Here is a 7,446-nt window from a genome sequence, read left to right on the forward strand (position 1 = left end):
CCACCATGCCCAACTAAGTTTTTGGTTTTTTTGTAGAGACAGGGTCTCACTATGTTGCCCAGGCTGGTCTCAAACTCCTGGCCTCAAGCAATCAACTCCCAAAGGGTTGCGATTATAAATGTGAGCCACTGGGCCTGGTCTAGGTTTCATATGTTAAATATTGCCTTTATTTTCCTAGTGAATACCATACACTTTCAATTATTGCACTTGTTGCTGGTAATTTACAGAGGACCATCACATTTCACATTACCAGTAACTTGAAAAATTATCAGATTTATAGCAAGTAAAGCATATCATATCTGTCCCAATTGGTGGCTGTGGCCTAGCAGAAGTGACTAGGTTTTTGTTGTTGTTGTTGTTTGGTCTTATTTTTGTGGGAGGTTTTCTGGTAAAAACTAGAAATCCTGCTAGACAAATTCTGAAAGAGCTGCTCTTGACTGTGGTATTAATCTTGGCCTTATTGTTTTTGCTGCGTAATCTTGGGCAAATTATTCTAACTCTGCAAGCCTCAATTTCTTCATCTATAAATTGAGGATGAAAATATCGACCTTTTCTGGAACAGTTCTGTAAGATAATACAGTTAAAGGACTTAGTATGGTTAACTGACATATTGTTCCTCCAAATGTTAACTCTAATAGTAATAAAAACAATCATTGTAAGTGTTATTACTATTATCTTGGTCCCAATTTATTTTTCTTTAAAATGGAGACAATAATATTTGCACTGCCATGAGAAGTAAATGAGCTATATAAAAAATGTGAGATACGCAATAGTCAACCAATTGAAATTGTTTCACTATCCCTTTCTAGCTAAAACAGAACCCAAATTTCTCTCTACATTAGGTTACAGGACCTTTGACACTGATCTAGTAAGTCCTTTAGGCTCATTAACAATCCTTTAGATTCTGAATGTTAAAGACTATTTTTGTAAATTTTCAGTGTTGAATGAGAGATACTTGGTGTTTAGTATTTCTTTGATCAATTTCCATAACTTTCTCCATTTGTGAGTTATTGAGTTGGTTGTATCTGTTATAAACCACTCAAATTGTGAATATATGGATTATCTAGAAGGCAATATGGACTGTTCATGTGTTTACATGGAGTTAGGTTTAGCTGACCCTAAAGCTATGACTTCTCTAATTCTAGAGATAGATTTGCTTCTTGTTTTTTATTGCTTGTACATAGAAGATCTATTGTCTGTTATGAGAGCCATATATACAAATAGGTTCTGATTTATTGAGAATCTTAGGTTTTCTCCGTGCTGTATTCAGATTTAGCATTCATGTTATGCTGCCCTGGGTAATGGCCATTGCCATTGCCCAGGGATGTAATTAATAAGCACTCAATCATTTGACAACAGTATTAGACACCCAAGTCAGCAGACTGACTATCAACTACGGCAAGTCACAGGACTACAGGCATTGACAGTTCCTATATTAATTTTAAATCTTCAAAAAGAAGATTTAACTAATGATTTGAAGTAAAGAAAAGAAGTAATGCCTTGGGGAAAATGTCTCCAGACCTTCTGAATTTAAATATAGCTAATGCAATAGTAAACTGATTTTCCCTTCAGAATTGGTGGTGTTTTCTACTGAACTGTTGGTTTTGCAGCACTAGATTAAATTGAAATCTTCAACCGTATTGAAGAAAGAAGTAGAGGGTCTGGTAAGTTCAGCTGCATCTCTGCTTTATTCTTGGAGTAGAGACTGCTCTTGAAAGCAATTCCTGCTGCCTTGACAATTTCCCTTTCTCTTTTGGATTATGGAAATCACTACTACGGCAGACTTGTTATTCTTGTTCTGCATTGCAGTCTTTCTCCCCATCTGTGTTTCTTTCTTAATTAGGATTATCTGCCATCTCTCACTACTAAAAGTTAAGTAAAAGTCATGATTCTCCAGGCTTCTAAGCAGCAACATGATCAGTAAGACCAGCTTCTGGCAGGAAAATGAAATTATTTTTAATGTTAAACAAGGTAACTGCAGGATTCCACCTGCAGCCCAAGTATCACTGGGAACTGATAAAAGATGAAGTCAAGATATTACTCTCTGATCAAATGGATTGCCTTTCAACATAGCTTTTTAAAAAGAATCTCGTCCCAAAAGCCACACAGCTGTAAGCCCAAGATGTAGTAAGAAATGAGCCGCTTATAGGAATTGGAGATTAGCAGAGCCTCATTAGGGATCCAGGCAGGGTAAGCCACAGAGAGGCAGCTGTATTTTTCTGTGGATGGGCCTGAACCTTAGAACAGATGCATTTTGGGGAAATGCAATTTTATTTTGGGCCACATTTGCCTAAGGAATAAAATGTTCCAAGAGACTCCAAATACCATTTCAGGGAATTTTAATGTACTAACCTAAATTAGCTAACTTATTGGGAAAGAGGCTCTGTTCATATTTACTGAGATGTCCAGCCTCAACTTTCAGAAGTGTCTGGAGGAGATATGTATTACTGTAGTGAACTGGGAAGTTGTGGGAGGCTGGATGAATGGGGGCAATCTGGGGAAGATTACATCATGATTCATATCTCTCAGGTGAGGCCGATGCTTACTCTCCTTAAATTGCTACAGTGCAGGAATCAGCGTGGATTTGCCCTTGTAAAGTGAATGAAGACATGCAGAACTATTAATTTTCAGAGGGCTTTCATTTTCTCAACATAAAGACTAGCTTCCTAGGCCAAAATTATGGTCTCTTAACCACATGAAGACCCGTGCTTTCCTTAGTAAAGGCAGTATTTAAGGAATGTTGACGAAGGTTCATGTCATGTGCTTGCGTGTGTTTATTTTACAAAACATCAATTTAAATATATAGAGCAGTAATATCTGTCCTAAACAGTATGCACATAGCCCTCATGGACGTCATCTTGCAACCCTACAAGAACATTCCTTCTATGGATCAATAATACACTTGGAGAGATGATTTTGATTCAAGTCATTTTCTTGCCTTTGGTTCCTCCTTTTCCGATGTGGTTCAAAGGTACTGCAGCAATGTTGTTGATTACACACACACACACACCACACACATCGACACCCACACCCACATAGCTCAGAGTCAGTGAGAAAGTCTATGGGTAATCTTGACCTGCAGTGCACTTCTTTCTTTCCCTGTAAATGTTGCCAGGTGATCATACACAACAGGAAAATATTAGAATGTGTAAATCGTAGAGAAAATCCACAGGGTAATCATTAACCTCAGGCAAGCAGCAGGCCTGCGCCTCACATTCTCACATGCAATGCTGATGGAACAGGTAGTATAAGGCAGTTACTGCCATGGTGGAAAGTGGGGAGCACATCTTAGAAGAAACCGTGGTCTGTAATTATTTGGGGGCTGACAGTTGCTGAACAACTTCGCTAATGATACCTGACGCATGTCTTAATGCTTTACTCAGGCAGAAAGTAAACTACTTTACAACCAGAGTAGGCACCATAACTCACTGCCAGCTTCCTATTTCATAATTCCTGGCATCAGGTATGGGTGGAACATGCCAGGACTCTGTATTTGTGGTTAACTCTTTAAAAAGTATTTAAATCCTTGAAATAAGTCTTCATGTATAGGTATAATCACTACTTCTTGAATTATGGTAGTTAGGGAGGAGAAGTGACAGGGAGACTTCTAGCCTTAGAAGAATTTGGAGTCCCTCAGAAAAGTGCCCTATAAATTCAAAGGATAATCATCTGGGTCATTTTTGTCATTATTTCCATCTAAACAAGTTTCTAGATGTATGGTTGGACATAAAAATAATCTTGTGGAATGTAGTTCTTGGAGCCATGAGAAATATGGGCAGACCCTGGGAAGAAATAGCAACCTATTTGCGATGTCTTCAGGGCTTGCTGACTCAGAAACTTTCAAAATGCGGAGCACAGGAAAGCTGTGTGAGATCTAAGAACCCTCTTCACTTTGCACAACTGCTTCCTCATATATTTGTGCCATCTGGTTGAACATGATTACTGTGACTACCAAGGAAATTAATACCCCAAATTATCCACTCAGCTTCAGTTGGCAGAACAGAGAAACAAAGCATAAAGAAAATTTGCATTATTTCATTGAGATTACATGTATCAATGCAAGGTGATATGGTTTGGCTGTGTCCCCATGTGTTGTGGGAGGGACCCGTTGGAAGGTAATTGAATCGTGGGGGCAGGCCTTTCCCAGGCTGTTCTTGTGATAGTGAATAAGTCTCACAAGAGCTGATGGTTTTAAAAAGGGGAATTTCCCTGCACAAGCTCTCTTCTCTTGTCTGCCGCCATGTGAGACATGCCTTTCACCTTCTGCCATGACTGAGAGGCCTCCCCAGCCATGTGGAACTGAAAAGTCCATTACCACCTCTTTTTCTTCCCAGTCTCAGGTATGTATCAGCAGCATGAAAATTGACGAATACAGTAAATTGGTACCAGTAGAGTGGGGCACTGCTGTGTGAAGCCCTTGGTGCCCGGCATCCCAGCTGCTCTAGCTGTGACTAAAAGGGGCCAAGGTATAGCTCAAACTGTTGCTTCAGAGGGTGGAAGCCCCAAGCCTTGGCAGCTTCTATTGGTGTTGAGCCTGTGGGTGCACAGAAGTCAAGAATTAAGGTTTGGGAACCTCCGCCTAGATATCAGATGTACAGAAACGCCTGGATACCTAGGCAGAAGTTTGCTGCAGGGGCAGGCCCTCATGGAGAGCCTCTGCTAAGGCAGCACAGAAGGGAAATGTGGGTTCAGAGTCCCCACACAGAATCCCTACTGGGGCACTGCCTAGTGGAGCTGTGAGAAGAGGGCCACCATTCTCCAGACCCCAGAATGGTAGATCCACCAATAGCTTGCACTGTGTGCCTGGAAAAGCCGCAGACACTCAATGCCAGCCTGTGAAAAAAGCCAGGAGGGGGCCTATGCCCTGCAAAGCTACAGAGGTGGAGCTGCCCAAGGCCATGGGAGCCCACCTCTTGCATCAGCGTGACCTGGATGTGAGACATGGAGTCAAAGGAGATCATTTTGGAGCTTTAAGATGTGACTACCCCACTGGATTTAGGACTTACATGGGGCCTGTAGCCCCTTTGTTTTGGCCAATTTCTCCCATTTGGAATGGCTGTATTTACCCAATGCCTGTACCCCCATTGTATCTAGGAAGTAACTAACTTGCTTTTGGTTTCACAGGCTTGTAGGTGCAAGGGACTTGCCTTGTCTTGGATGAGACTTTGGATTGTAGACTTTTGAGTTAATGCTGAAATGAGTTAAGACTTTGGGGAACTGTTGAGAAGGCATGATTGGTTTTGAAATGTGAGGACATGAGATTTGGGTGGGGCCAGGGACAGGATGATATGGTTTGGCTGTGTCCCCACCAAATCTTACCTTGAATTCCCATGTGTTGTGGGAGTAATGCAGTGGGAGGTAATTGAATTATGGGGGAAGGGCTTTCCTGTGCTCTTCTTCTGATAGTAAATAAGTCTCACAAGATCTGGTGGTTTTACAAAGGGGAGTTTCCCTGCACAAGCTCTCTTCTCTTTTCTGCTGCCATGCGAGACGTGCATTTCATCTTCTGCCACGATTGTGAGGCCTCCCCATCCATGTGGAACTGTGAGTCCATTAAACCTCTTTTTCTTCCCAGTCTTGGGTATGTCTTTATTGGCAGCATGAAAACTGATTACAGAAGGAGAACATCTCATTCAGAAGACTACCTTGATAAACCTTAGGGATGAGGAGGATAAACTGTGGTCAGTGTGTTTTAGTAGCCAAAGGTCTTGGCTACATTGTATTCTCAGGATGGCAGGAGCTGTTTGAGGCCCTTTTTGTTTGCTGAACATGACTGGAATGTGTTTGAATATAAAAAATGTGCAATAGGTGCTGAGGTAGTGAATTGACTCCTCATGGAAAGAATGAGAAATTTCTGAGGAAAACCTGGGGGAGAGGAGAAAAGGATCCAAAGTCAAGATATTGCAGTAAGAAAGTGAAAAGTCAAAAGAAAAAAAAAATCTTCCATGGAGGTTTAGCTGAAGAGGGGTTTTAGAGGCAAGAATATCTGAGAAATTTTAAATTATTTGAGGTAGGGTTCAAAATGTTAACCTTCTTCTCCATCTTCTTTATGCAAATGTTAGGAAATCTGTCAGAGGCATTTAAACCAGAGCAACTCCATCTTGAATAGGGGCTAGGTAAAATAAGGCTAAGACCCCTTCGGCTGCATTCCCAGATAGATAAGGCATTCTTAGCCACAGGATGAGATAGGAGGTCAGCACAAGATACAGATCATGAAGACCTTGCTGATCAAACAGGTTGCAGTAAAGAAGCTGGCCAAAACCTACTGAAACCAAGATGGCGACTTGAGTGACCTCTGGTCGTCCTCACTGTTATACTTTGACCTGCGACATGACAGTTTAGAAATGCCATGACAATGTCAGGAATTTACTTACATGGTCTAAAAAGGGAGGCATGAATAATTCACCCCTTGTTTAGCATATAATCAAGAAATAACCATAAAAATCAGCAACCAGCTGCCCTCGTGGCTGCTCTGCTTCTGGAGTGGCCATTATTTTATTCCTTTACTCCCTTAATAAACTTGCTTTCACTTTACTCTATGGACTCACCCCGAATTCTTTCTTGAGCAAGATCCAAGAACTCTCTTTTGGGGTCTGGATCAGGACCCCTTTCTGGTGACAAATCTACATTTCACACGTATGGTGTGTGTGTGTGTGTGTGTGTGTGTGTGTGTGTGTGTGTGTGTGTGTATTCCATAGGACCACTCAGAGAAGTAACAAGTTCTGCACCCAAGTTTTCGCAGAGAGAGCAAAAAGTGCATTTACTGATCACCTCAGTATCAAGAAGATTAGGAAAAAGCTAACCTAATTCTTTCAGTTATTGGAGAGAAATAAAACCAAAGCAAGTTTTGGGGGGCAGGGAGGATACTAACTCTGGCCTGAGAAAGAAAATGCCTAAGTACAATTAAAATGAAAGACCCTGAAGGAAAGGAAAGAGATAATAAAATTATTTTAATTATCATTATTGTAATTATGTTTAAAGAGTTGAAGATTTCCACATTGCTTAATCGTTCCAGTGTTGTTACCATTTTCTTTTCTAGCCTCTTCTGATTATCTTAATACTTAATACATCTGAATTCAGAACTCTGCTTTTATCCCTCTAGAGATTTGATTTTAGAGTTGAAATAACAATCTTGGTGCTATCATGATTTGCCAACTCAAACAAAATGAGAAGAGATCAAATACATAATAGCCAAGTAGGATATGTGGAGATGTTTATTGAGTTGCATCACATTCTGGTTTTCTGTTGATGTTCTTCCTTTTGTTTGTTTTTGAAGACTAGGAGACCACTCGGCTCATCTGACAGAGGCAGCCTGTGGATCAGCAAATCCTAGGAGCTAAAAGGAACTTAGAGATTATCACCTTCTCAATCTATGCTGGAGACTTATCTGTTCTCTCACAGTCTAAAACAGAGATTTAGCCCTGACTTGAATTATTTAGGGGTTCA

General features: G+C 40.8%; 1 non-coding gene across 1 annotated transcript; it reads right to left on the reverse strand.

Annotated features, from left to right (window-relative positions):
* Positions 1 to 376: 376 nt before the first annotated feature.
* Positions 377 to 435, reverse strand: LOC115836146. Its single transcript, XR_004031139.1, has one exon. It is a non-coding gene; the product is annotated as a U7 small nuclear RNA (small nuclear RNA).
* Between the last annotated feature and the right edge of the window lie 7,011 nt (positions 436 to 7,446).

Source organism: Nomascus leucogenys, chromosome 7b (genome assembly GCF_006542625.1).
Source record: "Nomascus leucogenys isolate Asia chromosome 7b, Asia_NLE_v1, whole genome shotgun sequence".
NCBI classification, from domain to species: Eukaryota; Metazoa; Chordata; class Mammalia; order Primates; family Hylobatidae; genus Nomascus; species Nomascus leucogenys.